The sequence below is a fragment of the Nelumbo lutea genome, chromosome 1, assembly GCF_056320005.1.
Source record: "Nelumbo lutea isolate HS-2025 chromosome 1, American lotus-T2T, whole genome shotgun sequence".
Classification (NCBI taxonomy): domain Eukaryota; kingdom Viridiplantae; phylum Streptophyta; class Magnoliopsida; order Proteales; family Nelumbonaceae; genus Nelumbo; species Nelumbo lutea.
The window spans coordinates 127,160,356-127,183,368 of NC_142684.1; the positions used below are offsets into that span (position 1 = coordinate 127,160,356).

The 23,013-nt window shown below is 39.9% G+C and overlaps 1 pseudogene across 1 annotated transcript; it reads left to right on the forward strand.

Annotated features, from left to right (window-relative positions):
- The first annotated feature begins 5,523 nt into the window (after window positions 1-5,523).
- Window positions 5,524-7,714, forward strand: LOC148877431 (galactomannan galactosyltransferase 1 pseudogene; annotated as a pseudogene). The gene has a single exon (XR_016105170.1). The product of XR_016105170.1 is annotated as a galactomannan galactosyltransferase 1 pseudogene (transcript).
- The last annotated feature ends 15,299 nt before the right edge of the window (window positions 7,715-23,013 follow it).

Consider the following 23,013-nt stretch of genomic DNA (forward strand, 5'->3'; position numbering starts at 1 on the left):
CCGCCCTTATCCTAAAGAGTAAAGACCTTTGTGTCGTTGGCAATTTTCATTTTATATTTGTATGTTTTATTATTGTTGATTTTATGATTTTAGACTTTTAATAGGAGATCTATCAAAATTCATACTAGACTCTAATCTGTGGAGCATTCCTTTATTGATTTTTTTTTAATAAAAAACCAATCTAAACAGCAAACAAGCAAATATTGATAAAAAAGGATACGGTAAAAAATGGTTATAAAGGTTGAAGATTTAGAACCTGGGGTTGGATTAGGTTGACCTTGACCTCAACCCAGCCAACTTGCACCCCTAGCCATTTGGTCAGTTAGGCCGTGTTTGGTTGCAGTGTAAATTTATTTGTACTGATATAAAATTATAGCAGTGCAAATATTTTGGGTGTAAATTATTTATTTATTTTTGTTTCAAATTTTACCTTATTTGGTTGCAGTATAAATGAAAATAAAATAAGACCTAAAGAAGATTAAAGTAAAATCTAAAACAAAATTAAACCAAAATTTACAATTTTTTCATTTGCACTCTCATACATTTGTACTAGTGTAAATAAAATTGCACGGCAACAAAACACGGCCTTGGGATTTCATGCCATCACATTTGCCACCTCTGTTGTACAATGCACTTTCTATAATTCTAATGTTTTTTAAAAAAGATTCGACTATGATAAAGGAAAAGACATGATACCGAAAATGATACCAACCAAACAACTGGTATCGTAAAAGAGGTGACCAATGATGTAGTTTTTTCATCAGAAAGAATTCAGAGGGTGTTTTGATTGGTCAAAACTCTTCCGAGTACCAGTACCGTGTCTTTCTGGTATCATATATTTTTCCACTTAAAAATCTTGATAATATTCTTTCAAAAAATAAAAATAAAAATTGATACTATTCAATTCAAACCTGTGATTAGACATACCTTTCCCCTTTGTCTTCGTATTTTATGTTTTTCAGTTTTACTCCATCTTTCTATCTTCACATGATTGATGACTACATGACTTACTTTCAATTTCCTAACTCCTACTTTTGCCCTTCTTCAAAAGCCAAATGACTACTTTCACTTTCTCTCTTACATGGTTCTCTTTATCAAAATTATATTTCTGATTTATTTAGAAGGCCCTTCGGGGAAAATCCATTCATGAACAAAGTACAATGGTGTCAAGAATGCCATTAAACTTCTAGTAGGTCTGAATGTACAATCCATTCATGAACAAACTTCTCAGTCATGTCTGAAATGAAAGTGGGTAGCCTTGCCTAAAACTTCTAGTAGGTCTGAATGCTTAACCAAGAATGCCATTAACTAACACTACCAAGCTATGGGTGGAGATTCAGGGTCGGGGTGAAATTAGATTACAAAGTGAATCCCCAAAACCCAAAGACTACAAAATGTTCAAGAGGAAAGGCCACTCAACCCTGTGATATGCCTTAGATAAATCCACTTTCAACATAAAATAACCGGTTTTACTTTTCTAATTTTTCATTGAATGGACAAGATGATATGAGGTCAAATATTTTTGAGTCTCAGAGAAATAATTTTGGCAATTATATTGTAGGTTACATTATTGAGCCCAATGGGCCTAAAATCCTTGGCTTCTTCCACACTGTCATATTTGGGAATTAAGCAAATTAATGTTTGGTTTAGGGCCAATGCAATACAAGTAGGGTCTCAACTCTCAAATACAATCTTTAATCAATTGAGTTAATTTAGGGCCAATGAGGTACCACTAACAACGATGGAAAACCATGTGGAACCAATGCTAAAGACAACTTCCTTAACTTGTTTTCTTGTGAGGTGATCATTAGATTGAGACCATGGAAATCAGGAAAACAAAATAATTGTTTGAAACTGTTTCATAGTTGAAGGAGAGGATCCATCTTCATCCTTTAGCCAATGGATAGCAGTTCTCCTCTTGTTTCTAGTACTCTTCTTCTCTATCCAGCCCAGCCAACGTTCAAGTTCAAATCTCACCTTTTGCTCCTCTCCACACATACCACATGCAACACCTGGACTTTATAGATAATAAAGCTGGTTCTCCTATCTTCGAATATGGTGGTGAATGCAGCTATATTTGTGTTTAGCCCAAGGAATCATTTCTCTCTTAATAATTTTGTATTTGTGATTAAACAAGCCAGCTGCAAAGTTTCACTTTTCATTAAAAGTATCATAGAACTCTCTATCTTTGAGCAAAAAGGATTCAGAACGGGCTGCTTGAACCCCTGCTTCTCTGCTTAAGAAAAAACTTGTCCACAAAATAAGAGTGGACAATGTTTTTCTCTATTTGCTCTTTTTCCCTTTTATCACACCATAAACTATCCTCTCCTCTCGTATTGGGATGGCAATGATCCCATTTGAAATCAGAAATATTTTGCCGCCTCTGTAATAGAAGTGAGATTCGGCAGATACAGATATGTTGCATTTAAATAAAAACTAGCAGGGTAGGGGTGAAATAGAAAAATGCCATTCGAAGATACGAGAGTCAGTTTATGTATTATATATATATATATATATATAGGCAGTTTAGGCAAGGCTGTTTGGGTCTGCCATGAGGTGTGCATATGGCTCATTATCCCTGCCCCTATTCCTTTGTAGGGGTGCTTACAATTTAGCTAACCAAAATGTGGGTTATTTTTTGACATTGAACCGATACTATTGGCCAACCAGTTAACTGGTTGACCGGTTTTGATGTTTGACCAGTTCGATTCTTTGGTTTGACCAGTTCAGTTAACTTTTAGGTTAATAAAATATTGAGCCAGTAGTCCTTCAGCTTTTCAAAAATATCGAATTGAAATTGAACTGGTTGATTTGGTTAATTGGATTTTTCAGTTTGATTTTCTCGGTTTGGTTTAGTTTTCAGGTTTTTTTTTATGATCACCATGCGTCCCTACATATTTGGCCCTTAACCTAACCCAGTCCATCTATAATTTACAGCTTACTTTATTAGAGAGAGAAAAAAGGGTTAAAAGAGATTTAAGAGAAAAAGGACTTAAAATGGATGAGGGGAGATGTGTTGCAAACATTGACTATTAAGGTTGAGAGAGAGTACTTATATATTTTATGAATGAGGACCCATGATGATTTTAATTTTGCCTTATTATATTTTTAATAATATTTATAATAATTTAATTTAAAGATAAATAACCACATGAGTGAGAAAGAAGAGGTATGATGAGAGGACTCCTTACCTCTCCACTGTCCTCTTTCTATTATTTTAGTGCAAGGGCACCTGCATGCTATATGCAAGTAAAAGGCGAAGATATAATTTGACATTACATAATTAAATTTAACTTGTATGATTTACACAAAAACCAAAACAAATATATAAATGACTTGGTACCCTAGTTGATCAAAGCCCTTATTTTGAAAGAGTGGTTCTGGACCTTCCAGTAGAAAGGCACAGTCGGTAGGCACACAGTCAAGTGTCCCTTCTAAAGGTCTGATGTTGTTTCTGATTAATACAAAACTGTAATCTTGTAAACTTCATATTAATCCAGATCTTGGAAAGCCCCTATGATTTGAAATGTTTCTTTAGAGAGGGCAAATATAATGTCAAAATATGCATGCGTATTCTACAGGAATTTGCCATGTTTGAGAAACTCTAGCCGATTGCGGGTCCATTTCCTTACTCCCAATATATGTGATATGGCTTCTTTTTGTTGATTTTCTACTAATTCTTGCCTCCTCCAAAATCCAACTATCTTTCCAAAAAGAAGAAGAAAGAAATCAATCTGGGTACGCATTGGTGAAGTGTAGGGCGAATTTCAAATCAACCTTCCACTCAAATGTAAGATGGTTGTTGTGGAAAAGAAATCAAGTGAAGTGAGCCATAATATCGTCTTATACCCTTTGCTTCCTTATTGCTCCTATCACTCTAATATCAGCCTCTTCCACACCTTTCACCATTTTGGGCAAAGGTGTAGGGGTAGATGACTAGTTGGGTAATGTCATTGTAAATCTTCCTAAAATTAATAGACACATGGGTGGGACCCACTAAGAAGTTATCCAATGGCTGTTTGAGATTTGAGAATATGGGTTTGCCATCCGCAGGGGGTGCCTCTGCTGCACTATAACAAGTGGAGTAGTAAACTAATAGCAATTTGTAACCCCCCAACTAACTTGGTAGGTACATGATACACATCGATTTGGATGACTTATATATATATATATATATATTAGTAAATTACAAGTAAGTTGCTTCTGCTTGTAATCATGTCCAGTTCATTTCTACTGATGGTTAAATTATTTATTCATTACAACTAATCTCTTATTTCCACCATTTTCATTTTTCAGCTAGCATACCATACTTTTGAATTCAGAGTTGTGGATTTCAGGTGACACCAAAAGTGGGTGCTAATTCTAATTTCAGTGGAATTGAAATTCAGTTTCTTTTATTTATTTATTTATTTTTTGTTTGGTAAAAGAAATTCAGTTTCACTCCTCAACAATCCACAATTTCAGTGGAATTGACAAAATTATAATTCAATTAATGTAGAGTCTCCTGTAGGCAAAGAAAGCATTCAGGATTTTCTATTCACTTTTTCTACCCTTGCCGTGAATTGGAGTCACACATCTCTATTATATATTGAGAGAGTGGGTAGGAAAAGTGAATAGGAAATCTGGCTCCAAAGAAAGCCTTATAGACACATTATATTTTGGAGTGAATGGCGATTAATTACAATGGAGATTGGAGATCTCCCTCCACAAGAAACTCAAGCACAAATTCAGGAAAGGTCGTGCTACCTCATTCATTTATTAATACTTGCTTAATTAATATATGAATGTCCATAATATTCATATAGTTACTATTGAGGTTAATTTCTACAGAAAAATAATACAAACTTTATGAAAATAAAAAAACAAAAAGAATTTAAAGTTATAACCTTACCTTTGAATGATTGATATGAAGGTCAATTTTGAAAAATAAATCAATTTCAGAAAGAGATAGGAAGGATTTGGAGTAGCAATTCATATGTAGAGAATTTAGAAAATAAATAATTTGATCAAAATAAATATATGAATATTTCGAACATTTGAATATCTAACAAAAAAGGTAAGGATTAGCAATTTACCGAAATGAAATTGAAAGGAGAGCCTCTGCTGTATACATTTATGTCCTCAGTTTTCATGATATTTGAAGCGTTATATTATACTTGTAATGATTCAGTAGGCCCATTTTGGACTGGCTCCTGATAAAGCTGAAACACCGAACACGGGAGATGCGAATAGCAAGCGATTCGGCCCCCAGTCTCTAGTCCAGGTTGCGAAGCACGACCCTCAGCCTCCTGAGCCAACTGAAATGCCAAAAGGCCCAAACCTTTGATTGGTCACGCGGGAACCCCAACGAAAAACCGCAAATGTCGGTAGACTTTGACACTGTCCACGTGTCAATCACATAAAACAAGAAGACCATTGCCGTGGGTCACGTGTCAATCATATTTGAAGCTTTATTCTATATTATACATGCACTGGTGACATATTTGGAGGTTAGGTCATAGGTGCCGTTGGATAGGAACCTTTACAGAATACCTTCTTGTTTTTTTTATTTATTCTTGCACGGTTACAAAATACAAATGTTTGGTCAAGAATATCTGCCCAAGATTTCAATCTAACGGTTTTAATGTAGTAAAGTAAAAATCGAGGAGAGGGGAGTACCAGTACTGGTACGGACTATATTGCCATTGTTTAACTCAGGGGTGACTGACTCACTGGTGAGAGGTCAGAACTATATTAGGCAGGCGAGGTATGAGAGAGAGAACAAACGTAAACAGGGGCTGGTTTTAATGTCGCCAACGTATGTTCCAGTAATCATAAATCCACTCCACTAGCTCTCGGGCCTCAGCCAATAGAAAGAGTAGAGTGCCACTCTGCCACTCTTTCCTCTTTCTGCTGCTACCCTTCAACTAAACCCTCCTTTTTGAAATGCTGGCTCCCGATCAATCTTCATTCCATGCAACGAACACAATCGGCATGGCAAAACACTCATATCGCTGCAAAATTTCCTCCTCGCTCACCGACGCTATTCTCTTCGTCGGAGGAGTCATGGTGGCCCTGCTACTCTTCTGCGCTCTCTGGTCCTCCATCATGCCTGTTCCCAACCCTACCCCTACTTTCTCTTCTGCTGTCACCCGGCCAAAGCCCTCTGTCTCGGAGGTATTCGCCTCAGATGATTGCGCCCAAGCTGTTGTGTCAATGAGGGTAAACCGAAGCCACGACCCCTCTTCTCCCACATTCTATGACGACCCCAACCTCAGCTACTACGTCGACAAAGACAAACCCATCAAGAACTGGGACAAGAAACGGCGTGAATGGCTGAAGCACCACCCATATTTTTCCCCCGGAATACAGGAGCGAATTCTCCTCGTGTCTGGATCGCAGCCATCGCCGTGCCAGAACCCCATCGGCGATCACCTCCTCCTGAGATTCTTCAAGAACAAAGTGGATTATTGCCGAATCCATGGCTACGATATCTTCTACAACAATGTCCTTTTGCACCCCGAGATGAAAACATTTTGGGCGAAGATTCCAGTGCTGCGAGCCGCGATGATTGCTCACCCGGAGGCGGAATGGATATGGTGGATGGACTCGGACGCGGCGTTCACGGACATGGATTTCAAGCTGCCTCTGGAGAGGTACAGGGAGCACAACATGGTGGTTCACGGGTGGGAGAAATTGATATACGAGAAGAAAAGTTGGGTGAGCCTGAATGCGGGTGTGTTCCTCATTCGAAACTGCCAGTGGTCAATGGACCTTATGGACGTGTGGGCGAGCATGGGACCCCAGACACCCGATTACGACAAGTGGGGGAAGACCCAGAAATCAGTACTCAAGGACAAGGTATACGCAGAGTCGGACGACCAGTCCGGGCTGGTTTACTTACTGTTGGAGCAGAAGGAGAAATGGGCGGATAAGATTTATGTGGAGAGCCAGTACTACTTCGAAGGGTATTGGTTGGAGATCGTGGAGAGGTTGGAAAACATTAGCGACAGGTACGTAGGGATTGAGACAAGTGCGGGAGAGCTGAGAAGGCGACATGCCGAGAAGGTGAACGGCTACTATGCGCAGCTGAGGGAGCCGTATCTGAAGGAGGCTGGGTTCGGGTGGGGGAGCTGGAGACGCCCCTTCGTCACCCATTTTACTGGCTGTCAGCCCTGCAATGGAAATCACAACCGCATATATTCGGGGGAGAGCTGCTGGAAGGGAATGGAGAAAGCGCTGAATTTTGCAGATAATCAGATATTGCGTAGCTTCGGCTTCGTGCACGGTGACATGCTCGACTCTTCCTCCGTTTCTCCTCTGCCCTTTGATTATCCTTCTTCTGCCTAATTACTTGCTATTAATTAACTAGTAGCTAAAAACAGAAGAAGAAGAAGAAGAAGCGGACAAATTTAAGCTACGTTGTGTTGCGTTACTTGTCTAATCCCTGCTTGTTTTAACTTACTGGATTGCTGAGAGATCGAACCGAGGTTTTGCTTAATAAATTAAATGAAACTGTATGTGGTCATTGGTCAGACCAAGTTGATCGAGAGGGTTAGAATGTGGAGACTAAAAGTAAAAAAAAAAAAAAAATTACTTTTTTATGCTCGAAGAAGTAGTACGAAATTATTTAGTAGTTGATGAATTGTACTTTTTTTTTATGTACTATATATTGGAACATTAAACAATTGGCACGGTTATTTATAAGCTCTATAGCTATGCTTCCTCATAAAAAGGAATTGGGTTTGAATTTCTATTGTCAGGGTTGATTAATTAGAATTCATGCATGACCAGTGTTGGCGATTATCTAACAAGTAAATCAAAGTTCACAATGGACCGGGTTAACAGTAATTTCAATCAGTTTGAAGCAGGTCCAATCCAACAATAAGAAAATTTCGTTTAGTTCAATTGAATTATTCTATGTTATAGGAATTAATTTCATGCATAATCCCTTTGTAGATAAGACTATAAGAGTAGACAACCCCGCTGAAGAAAATTTTTTCCAATAAATTGAAACAAATCAGAACTTCTTTGTCACTACCACCCATGCATATTTCTAGTTCCGTTAGAATCGTCAGGTCTCTTATGTTGCATAATTAAACAGAAAAAATTACGACCAAGGTTCAGAAACAGAAAGTATCACAACGTATGTATATCGTATGATACATATATATCAGTTTTCAGGGTCACAAATATGTTGAATACTTAGAGTTAGGCCTATTTAATAGATTCAAATGTTAATATTCATCTTAACGCATATGTCTAAAAAGTGATCAGACTAAAAGAAATGAAAAAGTAAAATATGTGGTTAAACACAATTAATTATATGGTCTGTATAATCTTGATTTTCAGTTTTCTCAGGCAGTCTGATTCCCATCTGGTCTAGTTAGGTTTTGGAAAATTGCCTAAAAATCTAAGGCTATGTTTGGATTCAAGGAAAAGGTAGGGAAAGGAAGAGAAAAGTATGAAAACTTATACAAAGTTTGTAAAGATTTTTCTACCTTTCCCTTCTTTTCCCTACTTTTTATTTCAAACCAAACATAGCCTAAAAGTATTCAATGTAAATTAAGGAGGGGCCTTTAGGTCTTCTTTGGAAGAGGATGTATCTCAACTACATTATACACTGGAGCCTATCCTTTTTATGATAACTGCCTTATTTGAAGACTCCATGTGGAGAACCATTTTAATCAGAAAAAATCTCAATTTAGTCTAGTGATAATCAATAGATAATAGATTAGCGTGCTTTTTTTTTTTTTTTTGAAGGCAGATTAGCATGTTTCTCTCACGCCCTAAATAGCTTTTTACATTTTAACATCTCCTTTTCAATGTTTCTTTTTTCCTTTTATGTTAATAATGGATCACCTTGGTACTTTGACACTTCATAATTAAAGAAACAACTGGCTTTGTGTTAGGTTCATGGAATGAAGTTAAATTTTGGTGAAAACCTTCTAGATGGGACACTTTGTTATTTTTTGTATGTAGTTTGTACTGATTAGGTAGATTTAGCCACACAAATAGCCAACCTGAGCATGCAGAAAATACTAAGGGTGAGCAAATGGGTAGGTTTTATTCAAAACCAAATAGAATTGACCTTGAACTAGTCTTGAATTGACCCTACCCAATCTGTTACAGGGTAGGGTCGCTCCAAATTCTTGGAACTGACCCCACTCAAGTCGGTTCCAAGATTTAGGGGTTTATCCTATCTGAACCAACTTGATGAAGCAGCCTTGGTTGACTTTCTTAATACCGGCCTTGGAACCGAACTTGCCTTGAAATAAACTCCAAAACATTTTTAAGAATGTAAAGATTTGAATCCAAGCATTCATGATTACAAGAGCCATTGTCTCACTTAATCATTGGGTTACTTAAATGATTTGGTCATTTGTTTTCATTTTAATATTTGATTGTGTATAATAAATAATATAAAAGGTAATATTTACAAAATTTAAATTATAATGATAAATTTTAAATCATATATTAATATATTATGGTAATCTTCATATTAAATTATTTAATTTAATCAATAAGGATTATATAAGTTTTAAACTATATATTATCATTATTGAAAATCAAGTTTGTAAAGGACACGTTTCGTGGTTTTCTTTTTCTTTTTTTTTTTTTTTTTGGAAATGTAAGAGTAAAGAAAGAACAAGTTCCACAGGTAAACCCTAAAACTAACTTCAAAACCACCAAGGCCAGAACTGACCTTCATAGAATAGGTTTCAATTCCAGAAACATGAAACCAATTCCTGTAAGTAGATTCCTGATTATTCCATGGAATTGAACCAAACCGACCCGTTCACACTCTGAAAAAAGGCACATGAAGAGAGACCGTTCAGTTAATTATGAACACAGAAAGTCCCCGAGTCTGGATTTGGACCATTAAGTTAGTTGTCAATACAAGTTCCTTGAGTCTGGATTTGCACCTCACACCAACCTCGGAGCACTTGGAACTGCACAGGCAGAACATCTCCCTATTTATAAGTTAACATCATAGAGATATGGCTCTCTGTCTCTGTGAGAAGCAAATCAAAATTCAGAGACCTCTTTTCTACCTTGGTCATGTACGGTTGTACATTACTATGTCAATACTCCGTCTGAGAAAGACTTGAGACAATGCGAGTCTCGATCTGCTCCTCACAAAGCACTATCCTATTTCTTCCACGTACCGAGAAAATGTGACTAATGGGCTTATGGGCTTAAAACTTTGGGTACCCCAGCAACATTTGGCCCTATACTTCAATTGCATCTGCCTTGCATTTGATTTGGACCTCTTTGGTATTCCATAATTACTCAACCTTGGTCCTTTAGTTCTAACACTAAAATCGAAACTGTACTTCATATGAAGGATCTACTGGATCAGATATGTGTTTACGTTTCTGAATCTCCACTTGCCCAGGGCTTTATGCTATGTTTGGTTGGATGGAATTGGAGAATATGAGAGAAACTGGACCTTAAGGACATGTTAATAAAATTTGTGAAATTCCTAGAAACCTTTCTCTAAATATTTTTCTTCCTTGTTTTTCTTACAAACCAAACACAGCTAGTGCCCACTTGGGAGGATTGAATGGAGGAGCCTTTGGCTTCCAATGTGGACCCTACATGGACAGCTTATAAGCTATATATGTAATATGGTAAAAAATCTAAAGAACCTAAATCGGCTATCGTCAGCCTCTTTAAATAGGTTATGGCGAGCACTTCAAAGCAGCTGAATAGCCTTATAATTCATGAATGGGCACAAAAGTGGCTTCTAGCTTTATGAGGTGAGCCCCATCCAAATAATTCATAAGCTATGTCCTATGGTGAAATAACAGGGAAGCCCAATCAAAGCTTTAGCCCCTCAAATAGGAGGCAGGCTTTAGTAAGTGCAACTCCATGCTTACACCGTTCGAAGAGCCTTTTCCAACTATGCATTGAGAATATTTTCCCATGAAAGAAAGCACATAAGTATGGAGATATTGAGACTGAATCAGCCCCCCACAGGACTACCCCCACAACATCCCACAGCACATCTCCGCCGTGTATTGGAAACATCTTCCAATGATGATATCATCATTCCCGGTATTATCATCGGGAGATGTTCTCAATACACCGTGGGGATGTGCTGTGGGACGTTGTGGGGGACAGTCTTGTGGGGCTGATTTGAATTCGGAGATATTCCTAATGTAAGGCTGTCAAGGTTGTTCGAACGGTCATTGCACTGATCGAAGCTGAACTCCTAAAATAGGTTCTTATTTTAAACCTTAGATTCTCCAAGTGAAAGCATCAAAGCAATGGCTTAAGATTAACGTTTACATTTTTACTATTATCTAAAACTCACCATGACCTTTTAGGTATATTATCTAAATTCATCATAACTTAAATCCGAGAACGGGTCGTATCCATAGGGAAGCGAGGGAAAAATCAACTCTTCGTTTACCCTTGAACTTTTCAAGATCAGCCTTCCGTCCTACCTAGGGGCAGAATCCAATCCCTTCTCAAAAGCCCTTGGGTTCTTTTTATAGAGAATGATGGACACAATTGGGATTAGAGAGAAAGAGGGGGCGGCAGGTGGGTTTTAGCAAAGATATGGGCGCCCTAGGGTTTCTAATGAAGGGTTAGGATGGTTCTGGGTTGATCCTAAGGCTAAGAGAAAGAGAGGGTGCCCAATATTATGTAGGGCTGAGATTTGAGCACCTAGAAATGGAGGTTGGAGATTAAGGCACCTAGGGTTGAAAGGTGGAGATTAAAAGGAGTGGGTGACACCTTAGAGTAGATGGCTGAGATAGAAAATGGAATGGAGGGCTGAGATCTAATGACTTGGGGCTGAATGGTGAGGATCAGAAGTTAGGTGGCGTCCTAGGGTTAAAAAGATAAAAAGAGAGTGCCCTAAAATGAATGGTGAAGATTACAAGGGATGGAAGGTGGAGATTGAGCAATTAGGGGCGGCTAGGGTTTGCTAAAGATGAAAAGAATGAGCTAGAAGGCGCCCTAGGGTTTTGCTAATGGGAGGGGAGCATGCTAATACAGTAGGAGGGGCGCCATTTTGGGTTTAGCAGATAGGAGGCGCCATCCTGTTATCAATTTTTCACAAAAACACCCTTCTCTCAACTGGACTTCACACCAGCTTCCCAAAAACTGCATTTCAGCCATGTAACTGCCCCAATTTTCCACAGAAGTTGCACAGAGACCCTCAGAGGTCACAACATTGAATTTAATTGGGAAAATGGCACACTTTAGCTATTCTAAGGCTGAAAATACCCCTGAAATGATGCCCTTAAGGCATCAAAATACAGAGTTTTCAAACAATCAATTAATTGTTGCAATTTTCATGCCATGTTGGATTGTTTGTGTTTGCTAATAAATTTGTATATCTCCTCTTTTGCAAATCCAATTTTACTTAAATAATTTTTTATGATGTCATAATATGCCAATTTTTTTTGTTAAAAAAAAGCTTTTTATTCTAAGTTTGTGATTCTTGACCAAGATTCATCCAGATTTATCTTCCTCTTTTTGGGGATTTGAGTAGGAGCATACCCATGAATTTTTACGGTGCTTGTTGGATAGGCTTGACGGTTGTTGTTTGGATACCTTGCAAAACCAAAATTTATCTTCACAAGATAATACTTTTGTTAAGCAGATTTTTGTCGGTCCCCAAAGTCTATTTTAGATGTTGAGAGGTTGTGTATTCCACTTCCCCTCAAGGAAAATAATTGTGGAGAGGCCGATGGAAATGATTTTCACAAATTATTGTTGAATAACAAAAATGGTTTGTGATGAGGGCAGATTTGGCCCTCCAGTGAAATTATGACACCTGGCACCTCATGCCAACTAAGTGCAGCTTCTTGACAACTAGACAGCTCGAGCTAGCTACAGGAAACTCGTCACCTACAGGTAGTTCGCCACTCACAGGCAGCTCGCCACTTACAGGTAGCTCGGCATAGGTAGCTCGCCACTTAGGGGCAGCTCAGCACTTATAGGCAGCTCGCCACAGGTAGCTCGCCACTTACAGATAGATCGGCACTTACAAGCAGCTCGGCATAGACAGCTCGCCACAAGTAGCTCGCCACTTATAGGCAGCTTGCCACAGGCAGCTGGCCACTTACAGGCAGCTCGCCTCCTATTAGGCCACGAAGACCTGCCTCGGGTAGAAGCACCTCGGCACATTACCGGCAGCTCGGTGAAAAGTAGCTCGGTAAAAAGTAGCTCGGTGCAAGGTAACTCATTGTAGAGTAGCTTGGCGTATCGCAGGAAGATTTCCTACATAACAACCGTACCTTTCAAATCTGGAGATTGCACCCACGTCTCTGGCCAGGCGGCATTGTGCCTGCCAACTCTGACAACGCCTCATGTCTGACAGGGCCGTACCCTGCAATGATTACCTGCGCCCATCAGCTCAGCCCTGGCAAGTAACGGCTACGGCAAAGAATCAGAGGCGGTTATGCCTGATCTGTCAGAACACCGCTATATAAGAGATCCGACCCCTCAGAAGGGAGGAGGATAAAAAATGGAGGTAACCCCTGCTCTCTAGCTCTCTCATTTCTCTAATATCATCTTCAAGCTCTCTACTATCAGATGCAGAGTGCTAACTTAGCCATCGGAGTGGCCCCGCCGGGTAAACACCCCCGGGTCCTCTGATTCAGTTCTCGCAGATCCCTCAGTTCCCGCTGTCCACAAAGATGAGCAGATCATCTCTCGTAGGGAGAATGGGGCCTTCAGCTCCCGTCGTCCACAAAGAGGAGCAGATCATCTCATGCAGAGGTAGTCAGGTTGCACTACACTAGGAGGCTCGCCACCAAGGCAGTGCACCCAGCAGCTCATCAAAGTAGCTCACCACCAGGGAGCTCGTCACCAAGTAGCTCACCACCAGGGAGCTCGTCACCAAGTAGCTCACCACCAGGGTGCTCGTCACCAAGTAGCTCACCACCAGGGAGCTCGTCTCCAAGTAGCTCACCACTAGGGAGCTCGTCACCAAGTAGCTCACCACCAGGGAGCTCGTCTCCAAGTAGCTCACCACTAGGGAGCTTGTCACCAAGTAGCTCACCACTAGGGAGCTCGTCACCAGGTAGCTCACCACCAGGGAGCTCGTCACCAAGTAGCTCACCATCAGGCAGTTCGCCACCAGGGAGCTCCATCATCCTCTGAGTCACAAGCCACCTGGGAGCAGGTCAAATGACGAAGTACTTAGCCAATAATTGGTACATCACAAAAAAAAATTGGTACGTGACCAAAAACGGTTACATCAATTGGTGCCATCTGTGGGAATCCCTACAAAAAGCTAAGTCCTCTTCTCCCAGAAAGCTAAGTCCTCACTTTTTAGAAACTGAAGCTCTTGCTTTATAGTTTCCATTTTTTATGAACTCAAAGACTATGCAGGGAGCTAACAGGCTAAGTAGCTCCACCAGCTTTACTTTCAATTCAGATAAAACCTCATCAGTCCTCTTCATGAGGTCCCCTCTACTAAGATGAGCTCTTCGTGGCTTTCGCGGGAGTTGGTGGCCAACAGACTGCATGGGTGCCCTTGCTGGTCGAGCCTTCCAAGGCTCCTGCGTGAGTTAGTGACCTAAAGTTTGTAGTGCTGCCCCCGAAGGTCGAGCTCCTAGTAGTTTCTTGTAGGAGTGGGTGACCGGCATTACGAGGCTGATGCAGCGCAATCATAGCTCTAAGACACCTCACAGGTAGCTCGGCACCTGGTCGGCCCGGCACCTCACAGGTAGCTCGACATCTGGTCAGCCCGGCACCTCACAGGTAGCTCGACACCTCACAGGTAGCTTGGCACTTGGTCAGTTCGGCACCTCACAGGTAGCTCGGCAGCCGGTCTACTCGACACCTCACAGGCAGCTCGACACCCGGTCAGCCTGACACCTCAAAGGTAGCTCGGCACCTGGTCAGCCCGACACCACCTAAGTCTCAGTCACCTCTTCGGCATGGACAAAGTGAAGAAGAGTGTACTACGATTCGCTCCCAAAGCCTACAGGCAACATTACTGCTGAAAAACCCAGTCGCCTCTACGGCATGGGTAACACAACTGCTTAAGACCCAGTCGCCTCTTCGGCATGGGCAAAGTCAAGAAGAGTGGACTACGAGTCGCTCCCAAAGCCTACGAGTCACATTACTGCTTAAGACCCAGTCGCTTCTTCAGCATGGGAAAAATCAGCAAAAGTGGACTATAAGTTGGCCCTAGAGCCTAAGGGCTACAGTACTTAACTAGCGAAGACCTCCTCACCTTATAGGCAGTTCCTAGAGCCTAAGAAATTGAATCAGCACTTACTAGCTCGTCGACTTACGGGCCAAAAGGAGAAACCTACTCCCTTCGCCGAGTTACTCTGAGCTTGTGAGTGGGGGGCGAATGATGAGGGCAGATTGGCCCTCCAGTGAAATTATGACACCTGGCACCTCATGCCAACTAAGTGCAGCCTCTTGACAACTAGACAGCTCGAGCTAGCTACAGGCAGCTCGTCACCTACGTGCAGCTCGCCACTCACAGGCAGCTCGCCACTTACAGGTAGCTCGGTATATGCAGCTCGGCAATGGTATCTCGCCACTTAGGGGCAGCTCGACACTTATAGGCAGCTCGCCACAGGTAGCTCGCCACTTACAAACAGCTCGGCACTTACAGGCAGCTCGGCATAGGCAACTCGCCACAGGTAGTTTGCCACTTACAGGCAGCTCGCCACAGGCAACTGCCACTTACAGGCAGCTCGCCTCCTATTAGGCCATGAAGACCTGCCTCGGGTAGAAGCACCTCGGCACATTACCGGCAGCTCGGTGAAAAGTAGCTCGGTAAAAAGTAGCTTGGTGCAAGGTAGCTCATTGCAGAGCAGCTCGGCGTATCGCTGGAAGATTTCCTACCTGACAACCGTACTTGCCAGATCTGGAGACTGGACCCACGTCTCTGGCCAAGCGGCGTCGTGCCTGCCAACTCTGACAACGCCTCATGTCTGACAGGGTCGTACCCTACAACGGTTACCTGCGCCCACCAGCTCAGCCTTGGCAAGTAACGGTTGCGACAGAGAATCAGAGGCGGTTACGCCAGGTCTGTCAGAACACCGCTATATAAGAGCTCCGACCCCCAAAGGGGAGGAGGATAAAAAATGGAGGTAACCCCTGCTCTCTAGCTCTCTCATTTCTCTAATATCATCTTCAAGCTCTCTACTATCAGAGTGCAGAGTGCTAACTTAGATATCGGAGTGGCCCCGCCGGATAAACACCCCCGGGTCCTCTGATTCAGTTCTCGCAGGTCCCTCAGTTCCCGCCGTCCACAAAGATGAGTAGATCATCTCTCACAGGGAGGATAGGACCTTCAGCTCCCGCCGTCCGCAAAGAGGAGCAAATCATCTCATGCAGAGGGCAGTCGGGTTGCACTACACTAGGATGCTCGCCACCAAGGCAGCGCACCTAGCAGCTCATCAAAGTAGCTCACCACTAGGGAGCTCGTCACCAAGTAGCTCACCACCCGGGAGCTCGTCACCAGGTAGCTCACCACCCGGGAGCTCGTCACCAGGTAGCTCACCACCAGGGAGCTCGTCACCAAGTAGCTCACCACTACCAAGTAGCTCACCACTAGGCAGTTCGCCACCAGGGAGCTCCATCATCCTCTGAGTCACAGGCCACCTGGGAGTAGGTCAAATGACGAAGTACTTAGCCAATAATTGGTACATCACAAAAAAAAAAATAGTACATGACTAGAAACGGTTACATCAGTTTGCATAAATTATTGTAGAGAGGCCAATGAAAATGATATGCAGAAATGGTCCTATTCCACTTCCTCTCAACGAAAACAGTGAAAATGATTTGCACAAATTATTAGAACCATGGTGGTAACTGAGGGCATTTCTTAGAGTGTTGCATGATTAAGTAGTTGAAACTATGAGAAAGAAGATACGATATTGATCTACCCCGATTAATTAACAAAGGGGTTATTTAAAAGCTCCAAATTTCTTTAAGGAAGTCTATGTTGATGACCGCATTTGCAAGTCTGCAACATAACATTATGAATTCTAGGTCGTTTCTGTTGTGTGCAATCTCATCTAGTAATTCACAAAGCAAAACAAGTTTAGAGCAAATTGACGAGAATGAGAAGTTGGGATCTGATTCCCGAGCTTTTGGCTTACAAAGTAAAAATGCACACTGAAATACTCCCATAAAATACTAAAAGAACATTGTATCATTATTCCTAATACCCTTTATCAGTTATAAATTTAGAATTATCAAAACACATCCACCACAAAGACAATATAGGAAATTTGAATGAACTTGATCCATATAAAGGTAATACATGTCAGGAAATTTGAAGTGAGCTTCGTCTTTGTCTTTTCAAGTCTATCTAGTTGACACCTGGGAAAGAAGAATAGGAAAATATTAAGCCAAAATAAGCATGGTTTTAGAATCAAAGTAACTTAAGAAAATAAAAGAATAACATCATGATTTTCTTGAGACATAACTACATTCTCGTTATCAGAGTGAATCCAAGTTGGAGAGCAAAACCTCTTGTTCATCAGCAAGAAGAAAACACGAGCTGGACAGAGAACCTGTTAACTTTTTTTCCTTCTGAATGGTTCATTTTATAACTGACCGTACAATGAACTCCAAATTGGAAGGGGCTTGTGAAACGATTGAATCGTTTAAACTCCAAATCCAAATCGGCAGTACCCTATCACGTTCCTTTTGTAGGGAAGAGATCTTGAAGGAAATGACACAGAAGAAAAACTGAGTTTGTAGGGAAGAAGAAGAAGAATGAATGAATGAACTTACTATTAGTCGTGAGTTGATGTTGGTTGTCGAATAGGCTGGGGTTCAGATGAGAGAGGGTGGGAATAGAGATCAAATGTGAGATGGGAAGGATAAATTGTGTTTGAGAAGCTTCAAGAAAAGGTATTGCCTTTTTTTGTCTGTTAATGGCCGATTCAACCAGCCAAATGAATGTTAACAACAAAGCCCTATTAGTTTGTTGTTAATACCAATGAGGCGACGTGTACGCCTCTTACTGGCATGAGTTTACAGAATGCGAGCTCAATTTTCCCATCCTTGCTGATTATCTGGCTTCCCTGACCAGGCAGGGATGGGGATGGGGATGGGATTAATAAGAGTACTCGAGTCAGGATAGGGATGGGGAGTGAAGTTCACACTTCGTCTTAATATTATTTATGTTATATATCAACATAATGAAATATATTTAAAATATTATTAATATTTTTCTATTTTAAATAAATATCTTTTTAAAAACAACTTTTAATTAAAAAAATCAGGAATTCAGGTCTTCGATGAGGAACCCGTCTCCTTCGGGGTGGGTGTAGACTAAATTTTTTTGCCAACGAGGATTAAGGTCAAAGACAGAGATTAATTTAAAACTCAGGGTTGGGACAAGGAGTATTATCCCTGCCCCAAATCCGCCCAGTGCTAGTCCTACCGGGGGGAAATTACTAAAATGAAGTATCCAATACTTAAGGAAATTACCAAAATTTTCCAATTATTTATTTGAATAATTGAAAGTTTATAGTTTAGCTTTCAATAAATTAAATTACCAAAATCAGTAATTTTTAGTAATTAAATTACCAAAATTACTAATTATTGCTAAAAGATATAGTAAATATCAAAATTACTAAAATTAAGGAAAATATCAATAACTACTTATTGCTAAAAAATACTGACAATATGAAAATTACTAAAATTGTAAAAGAAAAGTAATTTTATATTTATTGAAATAAATTTCCCAATGAAACATTATTGATAATTATGTATTTATTAATATTTTAATTAATTATTAATTTTTTAATAATTATTGATTTCAATAATTAATATTTAAAGTTTTTTAAATTAAATTACCAAAATTACTAATTTATAGTAATTAAATTTTCCAATTTACCAAGATTACAAAACAATATATTGTTTAGGTGTTGATATTTACTAATCAAAAATATTTGACAAATTAATTTAACCACGTTTTTGTTATTTTATGGTTTATTGGACATGTAATATAGTTTAGGAGAAAGTTTAGGAGGGGGTTGGCTAAGTGATTGGGAACATGAGAGAGAGAGAGAGAGAGAGAGAGTTGGAATGGGACTCTAGTGAAGAAGAGAGGGCCACCACGTGACTACATGGAAGGGCTGAGAAGGGGTAAGGAAGAAAAGAGAGAGCTTTATGGAGAAATAAGAGAAGTAGAAGACTGCTTGCATGGCCTATGTGCTATATAATATAGTATAGACACCATATATATAAAGCAAGGTTGTCCACGTCACATAGACTCTCATTTCTCCAAAACCCCCTTCATTCTCCTTAATTCTCTCGATAGTCATATTCCCACCACTCCCAATCTGCCAAGTCATCATCATTCTCTCTTCTTATTCCTATTCTTTTCCATTCCAATTATTTAAAAGTACTCATAAAATCTCTCTCTCTCTCTCTCTCTCTCTCTTTCGTCGTTCATCTTACTCCACTTCTCATATTCCTAAGATCTCATAAAATATCTCCTTTTATGCCGCATTCATTGGTTTGCTAAAAATTAGGCTCCACTTTCTCGTACAAAACTTTATCTACCATCTAAATGTAGTTTCCTCTTTTAAAATCCCTTGAATGTAGGCATCTTTCTCTCTCCCTCTCTCTCTTTCTCTCAACCAATAAAGATGCATACTTCCCTTTTTTCTACTAATTATGTTATGAGTTGATATTTACTCCTACTCAAAAAAAAAATTATGGAGTTGATCTTTACTATTTGCCTTTAATACATGTGCAATAATATGTCAAGTTACTTTATTATCTTAAACCAAATTATTATATTTTAGTGGAAAATAATTTAAAGAGGCTTAAAAAAAGAAAATGAACTTAAAATAACACAGTTATTTAATTGGCTTAAAAAAATCATGTAATATAATTATCCCATAATTAACTTAAAGTAACTTAATTATTATCTAATGATTAGCTAACTAAATTATTAAAAATTTATTATCACATAATTAAATTATCAAAAACAAATTTCATTCAGATAAATTAATTAATTAATCAAAATAAATCTTTACTAACCTAATCATTTAGTTAACATTAATTTATTATGAACTTAATTACTTTATTCAATAAATTGATTAACTCATTTACTAACCAAATAAAGCACGGGGTGCAACTCCGGTGGGTTGTGTTGGGTTATAGGCCAACCCAGGCCGAATCTTAAAGGTTCAAGCCTAAGCCAACTTGAGGTTAAGCCCAAATTTATCAACTTAGGCCCAACCTGAACTTAACTCAACACAACTCGAATTGGGCTTAGGCTGAGTTGGGTTAATTGGGCTTGGGTGGATTCGTTGAGTTAAAAAAATATTATGCATATATTTTTATATACTCATCTTTTATTATTTTTATTGGGCTATATGGCCAAATTAAAAGTAAAATTCATTGAGAATACGTATATATTCTCATTTACAAAATGTACATATACATTGAAAAGATATTTTTACATAAACATAATACACATATGTATGTATTTGCTAAGGCAAGCTTGGGTTGGATTAGGCATAGGTTGGGCTCAAGCTACCGGAGATCTCAACCCAAGCCCATCTAAAGTTTATGTCGGGCCTGAGTTTTTTGGCCCAAGCCCAACTTACAGCAATTAAACTCAGGTCCACCTTGAGCAAAAATTAAGGCCCAAGCCCAATCTAAGGATCGAAAATTCTAGTCCAACCTATGTAATTTTGTAGGTTGGGTCAGTCTGGACTCGTGCTGGGTTCACTCAAGTTGCACCCCTAGATATAGGTCCTTTTTTAGTTTAGACCTGTACTACATATATTATACAATAGGGTTCAACTTAATAGTAACGCAACCCGTCCAGTAGTTTTTCAGTTGTATTTTTGTGATACTTTTTAAACTCTAGAACCATTAATTTAAGTTGGAAATTGGTTTATGGGTTTCAAGATTTTACTTCTCCAAAGTGAAAGAAAAAAAACACAAAAGCAAATAGTGAAAATATCATATAAGTTAAAGTTAGGGTGTTAGAAGTTAGATTAAATTACAAGAATACCCTTTATATGTATAGAGGTATTATGACGGGATGGCTGGGATTAGCCAAACCTGAACCCAATTTGGGTTCAATAAGCAAAACTCTAACCTAACCCTACACCCGATTTTAGTTAAACAAACACTAAAAGAAATCCAAACTTTAAGGTTGGGGATTTTAAGTCGAACCAAATTATAAGAATACCCTTTATATGTGAAGGAATATTATGACACGATGGGCCAGGTCAGCCAAACTTGCACCCGATTTGGATTAAATAATCAAAACTCTAACTCACCCCTACACCCTAATAAGCCTGACCCTACAATGACCATGTAGGGGTGAGTCAAGTCGAATTTACCAATTATCTTGACTCATTGACATCCCTAGATTAATAACCCTAATGCTTCAATTTTGTGTAACAAGGTCAGCCAATTAATCATATGGCCTCTAATTTTTCTCTTATCCCAACCATGCAGTTCTAGAGAGTCTCTATTATTCCCTTTCCAAGTCTATCTAGTTGATACCTCGGTGGCACTTTCTCCCTTTTTCCACTCAAGAAATTAGAAACAAATTCATTCACAATTGTGAATGGTGATATATAACAGTAAAACAATGTCAATCATGCTTCTCTGTACCCAAGTTTCTTTCTATCCCTTGACATTGATGATATTGTTATGTTTCTTACCGTCGTCCCCCATCGAAACAGGGGCGACGAAGCTCACTTTTAACGAATATACTTATTTTAACGAAAATCTTACATCGAAACAGGGTCGGAGTACCTAACTTCTTCCACATCGCCTATTCTGCATAGTTTTCTTTTCTAGATATGTTAACTTCGCTCTCCTCACAAATATTGTTCTTGATTTTAGGATTTTTATTTTTTTTCAGTTTCCTGAATTTAGGATCAGTTTGATTCATAGTCAGAATCGGAATTTAGACTGGAATTAAAATAGGAATTGAATTGAGCTGGAATGGGATTTCATTCCCAAGCGAGGGGGAGGGAATGGTCATTCCAAACGGGGGAATGTCATCCAACCAAGAATTGGAATGTGATTCCAATTTGGCCCAACCAAACAGTTGAAATCCGAATGGCCCATATTGATTCCAATTCCAAACCCTTATTCCTGCGAACCAAACGGGACCTTAGGTCCCTAGTTCATCCTGCACCTATTTTGGAATGGCTCCCAATCCCACAAAAGATGTGCTCGTCCATCTTTGAAAGTTCATCCCCCCTCTATGTTTTTTATCAGTTTCATTGAATAAAACATGTTTTACAATGAGTCATAGATTACCCATTATCAAAAATGATGGAGCAAATTGTGGCAAGAAGAGCCATGAGATCTGATGTTAAGCGATCTGGTGCTCCCTGCTAGAAGACAGCTCGGATGCCGGGCTGGTGAGATCACTTGGTCGAGCTACAAGAAAACAATATCAGAGCACTTGGATTGCTTTACCCAGGGTGGGCACTCTAATGCTTAAGTCAACAAAGAGTTTTGAGAGAGATAGAAACCGAAAGAGCTAGAAAGTTGTGTATGCTAAATTATTCATACCTTCTCTGATCAATGGAACGCCATTATATAGGCCTAGGTGTCGTGGGTTTTACATATCACGTTCGAGATACTGGCCCATCTTGTTTAGAGGCGGTTTCATGCTCGGAGATGGACTCTGCATAAAGCAATAAAGCTTATCTGGTTACCTCTGAAGTGGGTGGGATGGAAGTTAGTTCTGTCAATGTGGTCTTGGAGGATCAGAAACGATAACCCACTCGTGAAGGAGGGAGGCCACCCGTCATGTTGTGCACGTCGCCAGATGGGCCCCAATCAAGTCAGTGGAAGCAGGTCACTTCTTATGCCGACCTAACCCTTTTCGGGGCGTTCGTAGGTCAGCCTACTGAGGTGAGGTCAAGGAGGTTAAGGCGGGTGCAATGTGTTTGAAGTGCTTCTGAAGTCACTGCCTACATGGTGCTAAGGGGTCAAATGATGGTTCCTAGGTGCCATGTGTTGCGATGTCACTATAGGGCCAAGTCCTTGGGTTGGGGGCCGCAAGGATCTCGGCTACCTGTGGGGATGTGTGGG